General features: G+C 37.9%; 1 pseudogene; it reads left to right on the forward strand.

Moving 5' to 3' along the window:
• The first annotated feature begins 853 nt into the window (after nt 1-853).
• The window catches only part of LOC131825014 (peroxynitrite isomerase THAP4-like), an 88,958-nt pseudogene continuing 67,272 nt past the window's right edge, over nt 854-22,539 (forward strand).

A 22,539-nucleotide genomic window follows, 5' to 3' on the forward strand; every position in this document is an offset into this window, starting at 1 on the left:
AGTAATAACAGCTCAGGATTCAGAGTCCTGACTCTCTGAACTAATATTTTTGGAATAAAATCAAACATTTTTGTAACTGATAACACTGAGTGTTCCACACCTCGCTTGTCTGACTTTTGCTTTTTCCTACACTACAATGGGAAGCATACTGACCTGGCTGTCCTTCATTCTATTCTCTTCCCAGCTTTGCCCTTTATTCCTTCTGTGTGCTGGGCCCTTGATTTCTTCAAGTGTAGAATGAAGGGGTTGAGCTGCATCCTTTTAAGTTCACCTCTAATCTGTTCTGTGCTACTGCAAATGTCCCTTTTGTGGGTTCAGAGCCCACTTAGGACATTTATTTTTATTTTCATTCTTTGTTCTGAGTTATCTTTTGAGTCTCTGTCTCCCTTGTTCAGTCTCTCTTTTTCTGACACACACACACTCGAATATCAGTGAATTAAATACATTTTCTGTGAATGGAGAACACATTTTACATGACATAAAATGCTTTTCGGGAAATGGAAGAAAACACCCTGAGCAATGCAGGGTTTTTTTAAAAAAGCAGCTTCAGGCCAGATCTCCTGGTGTCAGAGGAAACAGATCAAGCAGCCTCTAATTGGCCTCATTTATAGCCTTTTCACATAACCCGGGGTATCCTATTTTTTTTTTTTTTAAAGAATGAGCCCCGCTGCACTCTGAAAAGAGCTTAATGTTTCTGTGAATAACATAATTAAAATGGAGATTCACATCAATGACTTAATCTGGGCCATTGATCTATGAAGAAGTTCTGCAAGGATTTAGTCAGAAGGCCTGTGGAGAGGAAAAATAAAAATATGGCTTGGTACTGGAGCTGGAGGTTGCACAGTCCTGGAAGATGGCTGCTGCTGCCAAGCTGGATGAAACACTTCTGCTTGAAAACACCGTGGTCACGTGGGCGGAACCCCTCTGGGGTTAAATACACACACACACACACACACACACCCTTATTATATATATATTATAATATATATATAATATATATATTTATATATATATATAAAGGTATATATAATATATGTGAGGATATATTATCTTCATATCCTGGGGGAAATATGCTTTGTTCTGGCAAACGCTGATTTGCTCTCACACCACAATCTCTGTTGATACCTGGTGTTTAGCGTGGTTTGCTCCACCACCTCTTGTGGAGGAGAGGGAAAGGATGGTGAGAAGTGGTAACAGAGCAAACCAAACTGTCACCAACTTTTATCATCATCCCAGAGGAGGTTCTATTTCATGCATGAAGTGCTTGGTGTGTATATTATTTATGGAGTCACCCAATGAAAACCACAAACTCTCAAAAACAAAAATAATCCCTTCTAGTCACCCATGGAGTATATCTTCCAGTTCTAATTATTATCTGGAGAATTGAAGGGAGTTTCAGCCCACATCTATAGAATGTTACTTTTCCACTCATTTTTTTCTGTATGTTTGGGAGACCATTCTCCACGGGTCTCTCATGTTTCCGTGTCTTACGACAGAGGTACTACCTGCCCTCTTATTGAGAACTACCTTCTAGTGTTTGTCTAGAAAACAGCCTTTTCTTTGGAAAAAACAGTATTTTTTCCAAAGCAATGAACAGGTATGCTTACTACAGAAGAAAATGAAAAAAATCTCTGTAGAGCAAACAACAAGTATACATATTGTCGATTACAGAAGGTTAAGTCTCCTTTTCTTTAATGCAAACCACTCTGTGTGAAGCCATGTATTTGGGCCCATTCCTGCCCCTTCTGTGAGACTTGGTACGAAGGGGGAAATCTAATTATGCTGATGCTCCTGCCTCCTGCTATGCCGTGAGTAGTTGAGTCCTTTGCCTGTGGCCCACAGATCTTGTTTGTTTCTTTTCTTTTCTTTTCTTTTTAAAGATTATTTATTTATTTATTTATTTGAGAGAGAGACAGTGAGAGAGAGCATGAGAGAGGAGAAGGTTAGAGGGAGCAGACTCCCCATGGAGCAGGGAGCACGATGCAGAACTCGATCCCAGGACTCTGGGATCATGACCTGAGCCGAAGGTAGTCGCCCAACCAACTGAGCCACCCAAGTGCCCCAGATCTTGTTTCTTTTGTGAGCATCGATGACCTGTTGATACGTTATGGCAGCCTAACCTGTTTGCTTTTTTTAAAAATGATAAAAAATATAACTGCTTGAAGCAGAAGTTTTAAAGGTTTAGATTGCCTTTTGTTGTGATTATTGCACTTAAAATGGGCTCTGTGCTGATGTGAAAGGTCGGTTTATTAAAAGTGGAAGCAGGTAGAACTACACAAATACAAAAAACATTGAAGTCCCAGGAAGACTCTGAGTGGCAATGTAAATAAATTAAAGAAATTCTTCAGAGAGAACTCCCTATCTAAAACTCAGTTTTATCTAATATATGGTAGGCATATTATTGATGTCTGTTAAACTGAATTAAATAAAAGCCATTTTGCTTAACTCAGTGCACGCACGATATCCATGGCCAGCATCTAGTTAAACATTTACAAAATTTGTCAACTTGATTGATGGAAAAAACTAGTTTCTAGATATGGAGAGACAGTAGAGGAAAAAATAAACAGTATTGTAGAAAGACTGTGAAAGGCTAGGAAAATACAATTCTGAGGAAGGTCTTCCAGCACAAATGTGATTTAACCATAGAATAATCGATTTTCCCAAAGAACATGAAACTTCTCTGAACCATTCTTATCACTTAACCACAAGAGGAAGGGGGTGATGCTGCAAATAAACTGTCCATGGACGTGTGGTTATACCTGCATGTCCTTCATATTTGCAGAACTACACTCAACCATGTTATCTTGGTCTGTGGTTGTGACTGATAAGTTTGTGGTCAGACTGCTGGGCTTGCCAGACCTTTAGTTTATGGCTGCAGGTCTTCTTTGTAGAGACTCGTTTTTATTTGTAAATGTGCACCTTTGCTAGGAGTCTGAGTGCCTATACCCAGAAAAGGTTCCTTCCAGCTCCATTCCCAGCACCCGGTTGATGCACCCCAAATTGGTCTCACTCTTCGTGCTCCTATTAAGGCCATCTATATAGCTTAGAACTTACAGCAAGGGTTTGACCTGATTTCAGCTGCCATTTACTATTATTATTATTATTCTGAGAGGGAGGGTGGGGAAGGGCAGAGGGAGAAGGAGAGAGAATCTTAAGCAGGCTCCATGCCCAGCATGGAGCCCAATGTCGGGGTTGATTCTGTGACCATGACCTGAGCTGGAATCAAGAGTCGGACTCTTAACAAACTGAGCCACACACGTGCCCCTATTATTATTTTTTATTGTCCTTTATGCTAATGGTTTATTATTTTCTTCATTAGCTTTTATGTTTATTTACTTTCCATATTCCAGTTCTCTGCTGTATTTTTAAAACTTCATCTTTTATAAAAATATAATTTTTTACATCCACATGTGTATGAACACATATATAACATGTTGTGTTATTCAGGCCCTCAATAAAAATGCCTGTGTACTCATTAAACAGATTGAGAAATAAGACTCTGGAAGCCTCCTTTATTCTTCCTTCCAATAAGTACCCCTCCCTCCTCTCAAAGGCAGTCAATATGTTGATTTCTAGCATCAGAGAAGAGTTGGTCTTTTTTGAACATGATGTAAATGAATCAGACAGTTTGTATTCTTTTATGACTGGTCTCTGAATTAGAAGTATATCTGTGAGATATATCTATATTATTGCTTAACCAATGCATAACCATTGTGCTAGTACACACAACATATACCCCCCACACCATGCTTTATACAGTCTACTGTTGATAGATTGTTGGGTTATTTCCAACATTTGTCTCTTGTATAAAAGGTAACTTTTATACATCTTTTGGAGCACATGTATATACCACTCTGTTAGACATATAACCAGGAGTGGAACTGGTAGGTATGGTCCATATATGTGATATTAATTTTATGTGTCAATCTGACTGGCCATGGGCTGCCTAGATTACATGTTATTTCTGGGTGTGTCTGTAAGTGTGTGGTTGAGATTAGCATTTGAATCTGTCCCCAGTGTGTACATGGGCATCATCTAATCCACTGAGGGCCTGAATAGAACAAAAAGGGATGGTGGGAGGAAATTGCCTGGCTTTTCTACCTACCAGTTTGAGTTGGGTCATCTCATTTAATCTTCTTTGGCCTTCAGATTTGGGGGATTTTTTTTTTAAGATTTATTTATTTATTTTTAAAGAAGGGACGTGGGAAGGGAGAGTAAGGGGAGGGGCAGAGAGAGAGAATCTTTCAGGCAGATTTATTGCTGAGCATGGAGCCCAAGTCAGGACTCTATCTCACAACCACAAGATCATGACTCGAGCTGAAACCAAGAGTCAGATGCTCGACTGACTGAGTCACCCAGGTGCCCCCAAAATGGGATTTAAACCATCAGTCCCCTTGGTACTCAGGACTATGTATAAACTTGGACAGAATTATACCCCTGGCTTTCCTGGGTCTCCAATTTGCTGTAAGGTGGATTTTGGGATGTCTCAGCTTCTGTAATCACATGAGCCAATTCCTCATAATAAATCTCTCTTTCTCTTTCACTTGCACATGGAGGCGTGTGCACATACATGTCTCTTTGTTTGGTTAAATTGTTAACCTCTGTTATTTCCATAATATTTAATTAAATAATGGAAAATTATAGAGATAATTTAGGGTCTAGAAGAGTTTAACTTTCTCCAGCAAGAATTTATTTCTCCTTCTGGAAGGCAAATGGATTTAATTTAATGGATTTAACATTTGAGCTGATTTGAAGCTCCTTGTGAGGTCTGCCTTGTTTTTACTTCATTACTACTCCAAGAGCATAGATTTTCTGGAGTCCTAGCTAAAAATCTTGATTGTTTAGCATAGTCCTTCTTTCTGGGACTGCCAGAGTTCATAACAATGAATAAAACAATAAATAAATAAAATAAAAAGACTTTACAATTATTTTTTAATTTTTAATATTATGAGACATATTTATATTAAAACAAATTGTTTTTTATCTGAAATTCAAAGCTAGCTTACATGTTGTATTTTATCCAGCAAATTTACTTCTCCTTTAGTGGATCTGCTCTTTAATTTCCCTTTAGCCAACCCATGAGGGCTTTGAAGGTTCTGTTCAGTTTTTCTTCCACCAATTTCTATTTAGCTCCTGAATTATGTGTTGGAAATAACAAATACCTCGAGGAGAAATGTGCTGAATATCCAGCATACCCCTGATTGTCACTTTTTTCTTGCTCTTGATCTCTTAAGTCCTCACACAATTGTAACTGTCTGATGTTTTCTAGAAAATGTATAAATATTTTATTTTAGATACCAGTAATTAGAACAGAATTTCCAGTTCTTTGTCCAATTCAAAATTTAAATCTACTTATTAAAATTACTATTTCTGGGATGCCTGGGTGGCTCAGTCAGTAAGCTTCTGACTTTGGTTCAGGTCATGATCTTGGAGTCCTGGGATTGAGCCCCATGATGGGCTCAACACTCAGTCCAGAGTCTGCTTCTCCCTTTCCCTATGTCCCTCTTCCTTCCCTCCCCTCTCCCTGCTCTTCCTCTTTTTCTCATATAAATAAATAAAATCATTTTTAAAATGTTACTATTTCTGATTTATGAGTATCATTAATAATAACAATAATAATATTAGAAGATAACATTTTAAACACAAAATGTTTCTGTCAATAATTTAAGTATTTTACATGGATTGACTAATTCTCACAAACCTGTTTGAGATAGATATTATCGTTATGTCCATTTTTTAGAAACCTTTTTTTAAAAGCCTGCAACTGATATCTATTAGGGACTGAGGAGCACCACCACAGAGAACTGAGAAAACAATTAGTGCTCACTGTTGGAGCTTGGCACGGTGCCTCATATTAGCTACTTACCCCATAAATAAGAATTAATGGTCACTGGACAGTTTGCCATTCAGGTGGCACAACTCACATTAGCTAATTGCATTTACTTGGCCTTGGGAACACCCACCTCATTTAGGATGCTGGTCTTTCAACATTATTATGCTTTTGTGGTGTGTTTCCTCAGACAATTTTGGAACCGTGTTTTTAAAGCCCTGTTTTAGCAACAGCAATTCAGTATTCCAAACACATCAATGGCTGAAGAAAGTTAGAGTGACACACGCTACTTGGTTATCTTTCTTTCTCTCCATTGTGAACTTAAGAAAACTATTTAGAAATCTTCAGAGCTTTAGGGCAGCACAAAGTTTTGAAAAATGCCCATCTGACTCCTACCTGATTGTTCCAGAATTTTTTTTTAATTTATTTTTTTAAAGATTTTATTTATTTATTTGAGAGAGAGAGAGAGATCACAAGTATGCAGAGAGGCAGGCAGGCGGGGGATGGGGATGGGGGGAGATGCAGGCTCCCTGCTGAGCAGAAAGTCCCATGCGGAGCTTGATCCCAGGACCCTGAGATCATGACCTGAGCCTAAGTCAGAGGCTTTAACCCACTGAGCCACCCAGGTGCCCCATGTTCCAGAAATTTTGTAACAGTAAAATATGGTTCCAGTCCATGGGCATGGTTGATTGATCCAGAAGTAGAAACCTAGCACAGATTGAGTCAAGTTGAGCTCTTCTCTAGTATTTTGGGAAAACTAGTTGAGTAAGAAGCTGAGCTTTAATATAGAAAGAAGCCAGTTCTTGGTCCCATCTCAGGGACTTGGACTTTACTCCTCAAATTGGGATTTTCTTGCTTGGAAACATTGCATCTTTATTTATCTATACCAAGGGAATTTTAGCAGACGTCCATTATGAAGTCTTTCCATGGATTTTAAGCCTCTTGAGGGCCTCAGCCATGTGCTCTTTGCCACTTGTAACCTCTGCAATGGTGATCATAATTGCACTCATGAATCTCCATGGTGTACTTATAGGAGCAATGGGTTTAAATACAGAAATTCTTCCATCTCAGTGCACTAGGTCACAGGTTCTTTGGTTAACTTCAGAGGGTGTCATGTAATCTCTTTAGACTAAAAAAAAAAAAAAAAAAAAAAAGAGAGAGAGAGGAGAGAACTTTTTTTTTTTTTTTTTTTTTTTTTGTATTTATTAAAAATGTAGAAGAGAGAGGGATATCTGGGTGGTTCAGTTAAGTGTCTGTCTTCACCTCAGGTCATGATCAAAGCAGCCTGGGATTGAGTCCTGCATCAGGGGGAGGTCTGCTTCTCCCTCTGCCTATTGTTCCCCCTAATTGTGTTCTATCACTCTGACAAATAAATAAGTACATTTTTAAAAATAAAATAAAATAAAATGTAGAAGAGAGATGACACTAGAAAACAATACAAGTTCACAACTGCAAAAAGTCAACAAATCTCACCAAAACAAAGACAGAGAGAAACATGGGTGAGTGAGAGTTTTCCTAAGAACCATAAATTGAGTGTGCATAGAAACCTAAATTTTCCAAGAGAAATAGTCTCGATCTGATGACGTTTTTCTTCTCCAAGAAAGCCCAGTGGCTGAAAGGGAAATAAAGACAGTAGGACAAGAGGAAGAACAACAGAGAGGAAAAGGACAAAGGGAGGGAACATATTGAGAATCTCTGAATCTCAACAAAAATATCATGTAGATAACTTAAGAAATCCTCAAAGCAGAGGTGATCTGAATTAACAGATGATTCAAGCAGAGCGATTTCAACAGGGAATGGTGATATCATCAAAGTGGGGGAGACAAATAAAACTCGGTAAAAACACAGCAACTCTGCTCTTCATCAGCAAGACATCTTGGGTATATAGATCAAAAAATCCTGAGGGCAAAGCTGGGAACATTGCTTATGGATCAATAGGACTACATCATTTAACCAATGACATTTATATGTGACACTTTGATGGCCACGAGCACAAATTTTGAGCTAGAGAGACCTGAATTTAAAACCCAACTTTTTGTAAGTTTTCTCATCTTTAAAATGTAAAGAGCAAAATTTACCTATTTTTCCTTCTCTGTCTCTGTCTTTGTCTTGTGGTCATGAATGAAAGTAACCAAAGCCATGAACCTGTCCTTGCAAACAACATCCTGTGAAGCAAGGGCTAGATCTTTGATGTTATACCTCATGGGGTCCCATTCTCTCTGCTCTTCATGGAGATATCAAACCCAATGTCCCCTGGTCTTCTAATAGTAATATTATGAGATTCTTACCATACAAAACTTTTCACATGTGAAGTGCATATATTCTGAGGCATTCAAAAACTAGGTATAAAGATGACAGAATCTAATAAAATGAAACAGTGCAGATAAATCTGTGCCTAATGCTCCTTATTTTTTCCATGCCTTTCAGTTTCTAAGTCCACACAGTGTTTTGAAGTGAACTGCATCCAAACAGTACAATTTCAGGTCACAGAGGCTAAGACAACTCTCTAAATAGAAGAGTGCCGCCTCAAAAAAACATAAAAAATTTAAAAAAAAAAAAAAAACGCATGTGAGAGAGAAGATATTTGGCAGGAAGGAAAAACTCTCTCTGAAAAACAGCCTGAAACAAAAAATCAGAAACAAGGCCAAAAGAATGTAAATGTATTTCTTCAGGCTGACTTTGTAGGCACAATATTTATTTTACTTTCTCTCTCAGGAAATAAGAAAATTGGCCAACGAAGAGATCTGTTTTTATGCTCGGCATTGAAAATGGACAAACTGCCATCTTCCTGGAGGAATTCTAGTATGATTGTTATTTACAAATGTTTTGCTTAGAGAATAAGGCACAGAGTGGAGTTCTGTCCATTGAATACCTTTGTTTGTTTTTGCTTGGTTAGCTGATTTTCCACAATTACTTCTTCCACACCCACCTACAAATTACAGTAGAAATGTTGATGTTGCATTTCTGCCTGCGGAGTCTTCCTGTCATCAGATAGGAGCGCTGGAAATCCAGAATATTAACTCAAAAGGTTACACTTCTATAGCCCCTTCATTTCTCAAATTCATTTTTGGCATGAGACAGCAACGCTTTCTCCTTGCTTCAGTGTGAGACTGAGGAAATTACTGTTTGGCTCAGCTCTGTTGTCCAAGGTCATTTCCCAGGCTACGGTATCCAGTTTAGACTATTCCATAAGTGGCGCCTGAGTGGCTCAATGGGTTAAACCTCTGCCTTTAGCTCAGATCTCAGGGTCCTGGGATTGAGCCGTGGCTCTCGGCTCAGTGAGGAGCCTGCTTCCCTCCCCTTCTCTGCCTGCTTCTCTGCCTGCTTGTGATCTCTGTCAAATAAATAAACACAATCTCAAAAAAAAAAAGGCTATTCCATAAGCAACATAAATGTTAACTAAATAATAACCTATACAATGGCATGTATTAAGACAGACGGAAGAGAAGAAACTATCTCCAAAGAAATAGCTACAAAGCTGGTTATTGTAGTTTCTTCTGACTCATCCTGAAAATACTGAAATGTGGTTTGAAGTTAATGTCCCAATAAATAGAGGGGTCTTTTGATTGGCATGATTAGTTGTCTTGTATTACAGTATGGGACAGCACAAGGATAAACATAGCTGGGTGAAATTCTACACAGTCTATAGCAGAAATAATGTTAAAGTTATCAATTTACTGGCAAGACCAGGACGACATGTGCTCACACCTTTTCTTCATGTGCTTTTAGTCCTTTGTTTCTTTTTTCTATCATCTGTGCATGGTGACATGCTCCGCAATCAGAGGCCTACGATCAAATCAATTTGGAAAACTGCATATGCCAGTTTCCTCTTGGATATTTGGAATGTAGAGCTGAAAGTCAAAGGATTTGAGAAGTTCTGTGTAAAGAAGGTATTTAACTCAGCTTGTTTCTCAGGTTTTTGACCACAAAACACTTTTGATTGCTTTTTGTCACATGCAATTTACATGAAGAGTAGAGTGGGTTTTTTTTTTTTTTTTTTTTTAATTAAAGTAGCGATCAGAAGCTATGGATTTTAAACTGTTTTTTTCTTCTACTTTATTGGTTATGGTTTTCTTTTCTTTTCTTTTTTTTTCCTGTTGGCGAAAGGAGAGCTCCAATAGCAGTATGAAACATTGAGTAAGCCAGTGTTTCTTCTCTGCCAAGTTCTTGCAGGCCTCAGGGCTTGTGTTGATAGCTCTCCTCTCCTCTGGGTGCACCCTGGAGACACCCGCCGAGGCACAGGTGAGACACTCTATTGTCCTGTCTCCTCTGTGCTCGAATCCAGGGGTCAAAATTTGGCTTTGGAGGTCTGAATGTAAATATTACATGTTTTTCATTTATTGAATCATCTATATTTATCACAGAAAATTTTTCCAAAATTTTTTCTGGTAATTATCTTTGATCCATCTCTAAACTACTGCCTCCTGCTTTTTTCCAAGTCATAATTTTTCTTAAAGATTTTATTTTTTAAAAATTTTTGAAAATATTTTATTTATTTATTTTTAGAGAGAGGGCATAAGTAGGGAGAGGGGCAGACAGAGGGAGAAGGAGAAGCGGGCTTCCCGCTGAGCAGGGAACCCAACATGGGGCTGATCCCAGGATCCTGGGATCATGACCTGAGCTGAAGGCAACTGTTTTAACCAACAGAGACACCCAGGCACCTCCCAAGTCATAATTTTTAAAAACTTCTTTTTATAAGTATTTGTAAATTAAGGTAGTGACCACTGCAATTACAAGCAAACCACCAAATTTCATCCACTGATTCAATACAAGTTTTCTTCTCTGCTCATGAAGTTCAAAGTAGGCCCTTCCACATTGTAGCTCCATGATCTTCTCTATTTGGCCTCCAAAATCTTTGCAGAGGGGAAAGAGAAAGGAGTGCCACATTTGGAGGTTTTATAGGCCAGGTCTGAAAGAGGCACAAGTCACTTCAACTCTCATTCCATGGGCTACAATCCAGTCACACAGCACAACAACCGTAAGAAATATGAAAGATAGTCAAGCTATCTGCTTGTGCAAAGGGGTGAAAGGGCTTGCTTCACAGCAATCTCAACACTAGCACTGATCATCTCTAACCCCCAGGATGTAGGGGAAGATTGCACTTCAATTATTTTGGGAGGAATTTTAAATTGTTAGCTGAATTAACATGAAAGGTGAACTAGTCTTTCACCAGTGCTCTTACATGTTTCCATGACCATAGCTCTTTCTAACCCAAAGAATTTACCAAGGAAACTAATGTGACAAACAACACAAAGGTTATTTTGTGAGCTTGATCCCAGTTAGATATGAAGATGATTAACGGAGAAAAGCCAAATATCCGTGAAGCATACACAATTCTCTAAAGGAGTCATCTGTATGTAAGCAATGAGTACACTGCACTTGGTTACTTTTTCCTTCCTTCTTTTTTTTTTTTTTAAGATTTTATTTATTTTTTTGGCAGAGAGAGAGAGGTAGCAAGAGAGGGAACACAAGCAGGGGGAGTGAGAGAGAAGCAGGCCTCCCATTGAGCAGAGAGCCCAATGTGATGTGATGCATGCGTTGATCCCAGGACACTGGGATCCTGACCTGAGCCAAAGGCAGCGGCTTAACGACTGAGCCACCCAGGTGCCCCCATACTTGTGTTTCATTAAAATTTTAATGGACAGTTTAGACTTTTAAAGCTTGGTCTAATCATTTTTATTACAAAATCTATATATCTAACTTCTAAATCAGGTTCCTGACAGCAATAAATTCCAAACCTTGTCAAATGTTACATTCCATTTGCTATACGTGCCATATTGCATTCTTAGGAGGCAATTTCGTAACGAACGCCAAAGATTTAAAATACTTATTAAAAGGAAAAGTTTTCAAAGTCACCTTTTTGAGTATCTAAAACTTTTTCTAGATTCAGAGAAATAAAAGAAAAGCAATGTTATAAATGTCTTCACATAATAAAACATATGCAGGATAATATGTTTTCTTTCTTGCTGTAATTGATGGTACCAAGAATGGTAATTAATGAGGAAAGTTGGGGTTTGGTTTTTAAGAACCTTTACTCAAGGTTCAGATCGGCCTTTTTTTAATTTTTATTTTTTTCTTTCCAAGTTTTTATTTAAATTCCAGTTAGTTAACATACAGTGTAATATTAGTTTCAGTTGAAGAATTTAGTGATTCATCACTTACATACAACACTGGAGCTCGTCACAAGCGCCCTCCTTAATCCCCATCACATATTTCACACATCCCTCCCTCCCCGGCCTGGCCCACTTCCCCTCTGGTAACCATCAGTTTGTTCCATATAGCTAAGAGTCTGTTTCTTGGTTTGTCTCTTTCTTTCCCACTCCGACCCATGTTTGTTTTGTTTCTTAAGTTATACATATGATTGAAATCATGGTATTTGTCTTTCTCTGACTTATTTTACTTAGCATAATACTCTCTAGGTCTATCCATGTTGTTGCAAATAACAAGATTTTATTCTTTTGATGGCTGAGTCATATTCCATTGTGTATATATACCACATCTTCTTTATCCATTCATCAGTCGATGGACATTTGGGCTCTTTCCTTAATTTGGCTACTATAGATAGTGTTGCTATAAACATTGGGGTAGGATGTGCTTTTTGAATCAGTATTTTTGTATCCTTTGGGTAAATAACTCATCGTGAAATTGCTGGATCCTAGGACAGTTCTATTTTTAACTTCCTGAAGAACCTCCATACTGTTTTACAGAGTGGCTGCACCAGTTTGCATTCTCACCAATATTGTAAGAGGGTTTCTTTTCTGCACATTCTTGCCAGCACCTGTTGTTTCAGGTTGATTTTAATAACTGCTGATATAATTGCTTTCAATAGGAGTTTATGGTTCAATTATGCAAGTTGTTTTTAAAAAAATAATGATGCTTACAGAATTTTTGATTGACATTTTCCGTGGTTATTCCTTCTAACTTCTTTTCTTCCTTCCAAATTTCTACCAGTTCCTTCCAAAGTCCATCCAAATTTCCTTTTCCCAACCTCTTGATTAAAATGTAATGATTTTTCCTCTAGTAAATATCTTCGTACTCTAGGTTTAAACATAACGTTTAAACACATGCACACACACACACACACACACACACACACACACTCAAAACAATTAGAAGAAACACAGAGTATATGTGATTCCTTACAGTATATTGAGTAAACTGGATTTTACTCATTTCATTTTTATTCTTAGTTTGTTTGTACATTGGCCATACAAAGGCCAAAAACGTTTATTTCCAGACCCCTTGATTTTTGGACTCATTATAAATATGTCTTGCCCATTTGGGGGGATGGTGTTAGAAATGTTACAGCCATTCCAAGGCCACATTTTGAGGTTGACCCTTATCCTGCTTTCAGTAGCCACTCTGGGGCTTATGCTGAAGGGAGACCTGTATTAAAAATATACTATTAATTGACCAGTGCTATTACTAAGAAACTTACCCAGAGACATGACATTTTACTCTTTATTATCATTATTATTATTTTCATCAGAATTAATTTCTCTGTGTGGTCCATGTAGAAAAAAAATTAAATTCCCTTGGGAAGTCTAACTCATCAAAGAAGTGGAGAATGAAGCAGCTAAGACTCATTGTATTCTTCACTTAACCCTCAAAGAAAAAGTATGTTTGTTCTATGTGTCTTATGTTAATGTCATTTGCTTCTTTTTTGCTAGGTAGAGTGTTAAAGACAAGACCAAAAATTTGGTATTTTTTTGAAACAAGATGGGATTAGGAGGGAGACAAACCATAAGAGACTTTTTTTTTTTTTTTTAAGAAGTTATTTATTTATTCAACAGACAGGGATCACAAGTAGGCAGAGAGGCAGGCAGAGAGAGAGGCTGGCAGAAGCAGGCTCCCTGCTGAACAGAGAGCCTAATGCGGGGCTCAATCCCAGGACCCTGGGATCACGACCTGAGCTGAAGGCAGAGGCTTTAACCCACTGAGCCATCCAGAGGCCCCCGCACAAGAGACTCTTAATCTCACAAAACACTGAGGGTTGCTAGGGGGAAAGAGGGTATCTAGAGGGTAGTGGGGTTATGGACATTGGGGAGGGTATGTGCTATGGTGAGTGCTGTGAAGTGTCTAAGCCTGATAATTCACAGACCTGTACCCCTGGGGCAAATAATACACTATATCTTAATTAAAAAAACTTAAAAATAAAATAAAATAATTTTGGTAATTTTTAGTAATGAATTCTGAATGCAGGTGTAATGCTCATGATCCTTCATGTAATGGTAGTTCTCTAAACAGACACATTTTAATTAGGAATTCAATTTTCAGATCATATTTGACTTATCAGAATATAGATATTTTTAATTACCTTGTCTTTTAAAATCCAAAATGAAATGGAATTTACCAGTGCAGGAACATCTCTTCACAGATAATTGGCTGAAAATTGAGAAATTACTTGTGGTTACAAGTGGGAGATTTTAGGCATTGTGAAGCTTAAAAACAAAAAAGGTTATAAAGATATAGTGTCAAAACATAGCAGGAAAATGGAAGCATTTTGTGACTGTAATATATCTTACAAAATGTGGAATTCTCTTTGTTATGAGCAAAACATTAAATATTCATAGTACAATGCTCATTTATCAACTGTAATCAGCAGTCTATAAGTTTTATGAAATGATCAGAACATGTTAATTACCTAATTAAATACAAATTTGAGTAAAATGAAGTATAGCATGTTTAATTTAGACCAATTTACATGTAATTAATTTAAGTTTAAAATCTTTCACCAAATACAGCACTCATGAATCCACTCATCCATTTATTACACAAAGGCTTTTTTTTTTTTTTTTTGCATAAAATCAATGTTTTAAAGTTTTCTTTGATCAGTCTATGAGCACCCATCATGTACTGGGCACTGTGCCAGTGGCGACTGTCACAAGCAGTTCAACAAAGGAAGGAAGGAACTAGCCTGTTCTTGACCTTTAGATTTCTGTCTAAATGTTCCCTCACAGGCTTCCCCTGACTGCCCGCATAAATTAGAATTCCCAGTAATTGCTATTTCAGTGCTTGAATAATTTCTTTGTAGGGTTTATCACCACTTGTTAATTTGTCTACTTATATTTCTGATCTCTGTTCTCTACAATGTAAGCTTTATGAAGGTAGGCTGTTTACATGTCTTGTTCATAGTAGTATCTTCAGTGCCTAAAACATATTAGATGCCTAACAAACAAGCTGAAGGAAAGAGCCGTGTATTGGTTAAGGTAGCATGACTTGGTGGCTTATGGTCAATAAGTGCTTTTTTCTTAGTGGCATAAAGTACAGTTAAAGTAAACAATCAGTCAGTATAAGAATAAATGATGTAGACCCATCCAGCTCTAAGAGTACATATTCATAAATGCTATGGAGATATATTTTATATAATTTTAAAAGATTTTATTATTTATCTGAGAGGGAGTACAAGCAGAGGGAAGAGCAGAGGGGGAAGGAGAAGAACAAGCAGACTCTGCACCCATCAGGGAGCTGGACATGGGGCTGAATCCCAGGACCCTGAGATCATGACCTGAGGTTAAGGCACCCAGAGATCTTTTTTTAATACGTGCTATTTTTGTCCCTCCTCCTATTATATGTAATCTTTTAGGAGATGCTTGGTTTATGAGGGTGGAAGCCTCATTAATATGATCAATGCCTTTCTAAAAGAAACCTCAGAGGGACCCCCCAACCCCTTTTGCCATAGGAAGACATAGCAGAAGGACAACCACTGATGACCCAGGAGGAGAGCCCTCACCAGATCCCCAATCTGCCAGCACTGAGATCATGGACTTCGCAGCAAACAGACTATGAGAAAAAAATTTACGGTGTTTATAAACCACCTAGTCCATGATATCTTTGTTATGGTAGCTGCAATGGACTAAAACATAGAGGTACACATTAACACATGCTCTGGAGGTACAGACTAACATATATCACAGACATACACAGTCACAGTGTCAGCGGTTTGTGTTAACGCATTTTATAGAGGACACGTTCTCACATGTTATGGAGGTACATGCTAAGAGCTAAGGAAGCACCATCATGGATCCATTAACATAACTCTGGAGAAAACAGATGACATTTTATTTGGATCTTAAATGACAAATTAGAATTTTTCAGGTGAAAAGCATTCAATATAGAGCACAAAACTGAAAATAATCGGAAGGGCTAAACGTGTGATCTCTGTATAAGGCAATCTTCTTTCTGTGTCTATTTGGCAAAAATCTACAAATCTGGATATGGTGAGAAGATTCATGGGAGAGTGGCAGAGGTGGTCCTGGTCAGGTTTTGGTCCCCAGGGTTGGCATGGGAAGCACACTGAATGCCTGGGGGAGCAGCAAGCGAGAGAAGGAACATGGTGGTCACGGCACGGAGAAGGTAGTAGTAGTAATAATTATGAAGGCTAGACACAAGAGTACTCTACTGGAAGCCCTGTGTCTTTAAGGGCAAATAATGAAACTACACAAAGTGAGCAGACAGCGCTCTGCAGAGGGTATAATCATGTCTCTGAGAGGACAACCCACCTATGCCCTTTTGGGCTACGCTGCCTATGAGTGAGTAAAATGAAGGGAATAAATGAGTGTATATCTTTCTCATAGAAACTGCATATGCAGTTTTTCATAGTGAGTACACCTTCCCCAGTATCCTGAGAATGCCTTTAAGTAAGGGATGTTTGACTTTCTGTGGTGGTTTGTCTTACCTTGATTGAGTTGAGACACTTGTCTCAGACCTTATATTAGGAAAGTTCTTGTATTAGGAAAGATTTGTTATGACGCTTACATGTCTGTTAAACACAATCCCAGGGACTGAGGGACTGTTAGAAAAACCATTAGCCAAACTGTAAATATTTTTAACACATGTTTTTCATTCATTTTTTAATTTATTTAATTAGTTTCTCAAATTTGAGACAGATCTCAATAGTTTTTCTGTTAGCGCTTTAACAGTTTTTGTTTGTTTGTTTGTTTTAAAGCATAGGAAGTGGTCCTTAAAGAGGATTCAGTATAATGCCTCTGAGACTCTTATGGACACATAGAATTGGTAATGACAGTTTTTTTTTGTTTGTTTGTTTGTTTGTTTTTTTAGCTAGAATATATTTGTGAGCATGTGCAGAATCTGTGTGGAAGGTATTTTGGTGTCTCTCAGAGCAATAAGGCACAGAGTTCCTCTAGCACAAGAAGCTTCCAGAAAGGAGGGTATACCATGACTAGCTTGGAAGTTGATGACTTGGTCTGGTAAGTTTTGGATTTCAGTTGAGCATTGTAAGCTTTAGGCATTCTTGCTTTCAACTAATCTCTCTCCATTTAGTTTTGTCTTTGTTATTGGTCTGAAAACTGAACAGCTTACTTGACCATGCTCTTTGGTTTCTTTTCACATTTGTGATTTTATTTTATTTATTTTTAAAAAGATTTTATTTATTTATTATATATATATATAGAGAGAGAGAGAGAGTGAGCGCGAGCGCGCGCACGCACAAGCAGGGAGAGCAGCAGGCAGAGGGAGAAGGAGAAGCAGGCTCACACCTGAGCAAGAAGCCCCATATGGGACTTGATCCCAGGACCCTGGGATCATGACCTGAGCTGAAGGCAGATGCTCGATCAACTGATCCACCTCAGCACCCAGCTTTGTGATTTTAGATTTGCCTACGAGTATGCTCCTTTTGGCCACCTCAGGTAAATATCCCACCTGAACTTTACTACACCTGAGAGAAGTTCTTTTTACCTCTTTCTCACATTTGTCACCTGGTGAGCAAACCCTGGGAAAATGCTTCCTCTTTGTAATGTGTAGACATTGCCAGTGTGTTGAATACTAGGAGTTTTCAATTGCTCTAGGAATTTCAGGTTTTCTAATCATGGAAATAATACAAGATGAGTTTATTAAATGGCATTAAATGTAATTATTTTTAAAAAGGAAAAGTACAAATATACTTATAACCTTAAACTCTGTTAAAAAATTTTGATGAAAATGGAGAATCACCAATGGTTTTTCAGGATACACTGAAGTTTATGTCCTTTGAAGTTCTTCAAAAACTCAATATAAATCAACATACCATTTTCACATTCTTTCCCAATCGAATCATAGTTGTGAGTAAATGGTCTTTCACATATGAAATGAGATTGTAAAACTGTGCCCTCTGCTTGCTCATTCTGGGAGATTTCATGTTGCACGAAGAAAGTTATTCAAGATCTATGTCCAAGTTGCTGGACTGAGATGAACTAGGCATGAAATCTGATCTGAGGACCATGAGGGATTTACCAATGTCTTTGTGTGACCTCAGTCTCTTGGAGAAGCTTTTGTAAGTTCCTGTAGGTCAAGAGCTGGAGGCAGGAGAAATCATAGCTGCATGGTCACAGATAACCACAAACCCTTCCTTCCTCTGCATGTCAGCAGTCTCCTTGGCAACACATATTCTCCCATGCCTTTGAAAATTATTTTCAAGTAGGAATGGTTTGGGTTGTTTCAGCAATGAAGATGACTAAAGCTAAGGACAAGAAATCAATGTTTTTCTCCTTAGTAGGGAAAGAGCTCTCCCATGAATGTAAGTTAGTCATAAGTTAAGCATTTCACTCATGCTTAATGCATTCTATAGCTTCATAGGGGCTCTCCTACTAAAGTCTCATAAGCTAGACTTGAAAATACTGTGGAAATCCAAGTGACTTCTGCCAGGAGAAGGACAAATCAAGGTTCATTTTAAGAACCAGTTCTAGGGAAAATAAATCAGAAAGGAAGAAATCAGGATGCCACTCTGGATGGCTGCTGCTGGGAGCCCCCATTTTCTGCTTTGTTTCCGTTCAGTGGAAGAAACCACAATCTTGGAGTTACCACTTAGAAAATGGAACAGCATGGTATCACTATTATTTCCTTTTAAAAAAAGAGAAAGATTTGTTTATTTGTTTTAGAGAGAAAGAGAGCATGAATGGGAGGGGGAGGGAGAGATAATCTCAAGTAGACTTCCCACTGAGTGTGGAACCTGATGTGGCTAAAATTGTGCTTATGAAATAAAAATGCTGCTCTGTAGGGTGTTGCTGGGAGTAAAACAATCCTGTTTTCCCTAATTTTTCTCCTTCATGGGCTCCTTCCTTCCCCTATTCAGTTTTCCAATTCAAGTTGTATGGAAGGAGGCTATTTAGAATATTTTTATCCTGAAAACTAGATAGTTTTTAAGTTTTTCATGCAAAACCTTAAGTATTTGTATCAAATAAAAAGGTCTCCAATGTAAAAAAAAAAAATTCCTACTGAGCATCTCTGGGAATATACATGAACATATATGTACCATGAATGTGTTGTAATTTTAAATACAAAAATTCTCCTTTCATTACAGTGTTCTGGATCTTTGGGAATTTGGGGTTCCCAGCATGAATTGAAACCCATTTTTTTTTTTGGATTTTGACTAGAATTTTATTGTCTTTATATATCAACTTGGGGATAACTTCTATCTTTATAACATAGAGTCTTCTATTCCATAAATGTGGTGTTGCTCTTTATTTGCTTAGATTTCCTTAACACCTTTTCACTGAAATTATACAGTTTTCTTCTCAAGAATTGAACCCCATTTATATCCTGACCCATACTAATCCTTTCTAAAAATTTAAAAAACAATGGGCAGTTTGCATGAACTAAAAGAGCTCGATGACCAGATGAAAAGCTCAGTATTAATGCTTAAAAGGCTTTCATTTGTGTAGAACGGGGTGACTGCCCCATAACGCAGGGCATGGAAATAGCCCTCCATAGGAGATGGAGCAGTTAGGACTCATTCATGAGATACAGTAGTCCTTCATTACCTGAGGTTTTGTTTTCTATGGTTTTGGTTATCAGGGTCAACTGCCGTCTGGAAGCAGATGATCCTACATCCCAATGCCCATAGTCATGAACCTCACCTCATCTCATCACAAAGCATTTTATCATTGCATATTGTCACCAGAAGAATAAGTATAGTAGAGTAAGATATTTTCATAGAGAGAGCACATTCACTTAACTTTTATTACAGTATATTGTTATAATTGTTCTATTTTATTATTAGTTATTATTGTTAATCTCTTACTATGCCTAATTTATCAATTTATCAATTTATCATATGTAACTCTGGATAGGAAAAAATAGTATATATAGGGTTCAGTACTCTGCAGTTTCAGACATCCGCTGGGGTCTTGTAACATATCCTGCATTCGTAAGGGGAAATACTTTATTTGCCTGTCGTGCCCGAGGATTGAGACTTCATGATCCTTTCTGAGTGAGTCCTCGATACATCACTCAGCCTCCTTAGCCAGAGTGGGCTGACTTAAGCTGGACAAGCTGGAGCCTATCTTTCAGTAACTTAGAAATAAGACAAATTGGATCTAGCAAGTGTCCACACCTGATTAAGTTGGCCATGATTGTGTATATACAAGGATAGTAGAGAATGTTGGTCTGCACAGAGAAAGAAGGTTGGAAGGCATTTAGTGGAACAGATATCACTGACAATGTGTCTCTAGAAAGAGAGAATCCCTGGGCATCTCGCTATTTGATTGCCTTTGGTTTTATTTTAAAATTTTATTTATTTACTTGACAGAGATCACAAGTAGGCAGAGAGGCAGGCAGAGGGAGAAGAGGAAGCAGGCTCCCCATGGAGCAGAGAGCCCGATGTGGGGCCAATCCCAGGACCCTGGGATCATGACCTGAGCTGAAGGCAGAGGCTTTAACCCACTGAGCCACCCAGGAACCCCTGGTTTAATTTTAAAAGAACAATACTCGTTAGCTTATACCTGGTTTCATTTTGGGAAGTATTACTGAGCATGAGCCAATGTCAACCGTAAGAAGAACCTAAGTTTGCACTAATAGAAGATTTTGGTCTGCCCTGTAAGGCTTCTAATGGCAAGAAAATAATCAGAGCCTAGGCTCAACTATTATCTCTACTTAGCAGCTATAACATATTGAAATATATGGTGGAAAATGGCCAAGAATACTCATTGGTTTATGGATTTCATAATACAGTAGTTATATCATAACTTTTTCCAGGTGGGACATAAGAAGGAACTTTCTGTAGTGGCCTATGGCAAAGTGGTTCCTCCCCAATATCTTCTTTCTAATCACCATAGTACTATTTTTTCTCTCTCTTTTTAAAAATATTTTATTTATTTATTTGACACAGAGAGAGAGAGAGATAACAAGTAGGCAGAGAGGCAGGCAGAGAGAAAGGGGGAAGCAGGCTCCCTGCTGAGCAGAAAGCCTGATGTGGGGCTCGATTTCAGGACCCTGAGATCATGACCTGAGCTGAAGGCAGAGGCTTTAACCCACTGAGCCACCCAGGCGCCCCAGTACTATTCTCTTTTAACCCAAACATTAAATGTATCTGCTATAAGAATGAGGTCATGCCATAGAATCCAGCTCTAGTTACAGAACACTTGCGCTGAATTTTGTTTTTACCACTTCACTGATACTGCTCACACCAAAGCGGCAGATAAACTTTCCTGCTGCCAGATCCAACGGCCCCATTCCAGTTCTCATTATACTAATCCATTCACCAGCATTCATCAGGATGGATCACTGACTACCTCAAAAGCTACCTTTTTGTGTTTCTTCCCTGTCTCCACCTTCCTTGTTTTCCACCAACCTGACTATTCTTTTTCAATTTCCTATGTTAATCATCCTCTGTTCAACCTCTAATTTTGCCATGTCTCAGATCTGCCAATATCCTTGTTCCTTTCTTGCACATCTAAACTCTCATAGAGGCCAGTCACCTCAAATATTTCTTGTATGCCAATGGCTCCAAATTTTATCTATCTCTGATATTTCTCATGAATTTCTTAGGCATGTATACAACTGCCTACTCAAAATATCTGTACATATTTGTTTCCAAGATACTTCAAACATAAAATGTCCAAATAGAATTCTTTATTCTTCATATTTCCAAATAAATCCCAGTCTCAGTAAATAGCAATAGGTTCATGCCCCAACCTTAGGAATAATTTTTTTTTTCCTTTTTCCACATCAATATATATACCAGTCTTCTCACTCTGCCTTAAAATAATCCCAAATCCCTTCCTTCTTCTCTATCTCTCCAATATTAGTATCTTAAAGACTCAGTCATTGCTTATCTGAACAACTATATTAACCTCCCTTCCTTTCACTGTTCCTGCATCCTCATCTAACCACCACCGGAGCAACCAAAGTGATCTTTCAACATCTATGTAAGGCCAGAATACTCCAGCTTATAATTCTCCAGTGATGTCCCATCAAATTTAGAAGAGGGTGAGTGGGCTCAATCTGATATTTAAGACCCTGCCTAATGAAGAACTTCATCTTGTACCCTTCTTTCTCCCATAATTCTCCCCTTCTTTTACTATGCTTCTGTTTCATTGACCTTATTTCTGTTTCCTAGACATTGGAAATAATTCTCATTTAAGAACTTGTGTACCAACTAGTTCTTTCTTCTTGTGTCTTCTTCTAACTTAAGATCTTAGCTTAAACATCACCATTTTAGAGTTTTCCCTTGACCGAGCATATAAAGCCATACATAAAACTCTACATACTCAGTCTTATTTTCTTATGGTGTTAGTGAATTAGTAATATTACTGAAAATTTTGTTTATTTTTTTTTATCACCTCTTTATTCTCTCTTTAGAATGTGAACTCAAGCTATCAGGTTAGAAGTTGCAATTCACAATGTGCACATTGTTAATGTTTTCAGGTTAAAAGATTTTATTATTGCTTTATTATATTATTATATTATATATTATTATTATATATTATATTATT

This window comes from Mustela lutreola, chromosome 1 (genome assembly GCF_030435805.1).
Source record: "Mustela lutreola isolate mMusLut2 chromosome 1, mMusLut2.pri, whole genome shotgun sequence".
Lineage (NCBI taxonomy): Eukaryota > Metazoa > Chordata > Mammalia > Carnivora > Mustelidae > Mustela > Mustela lutreola.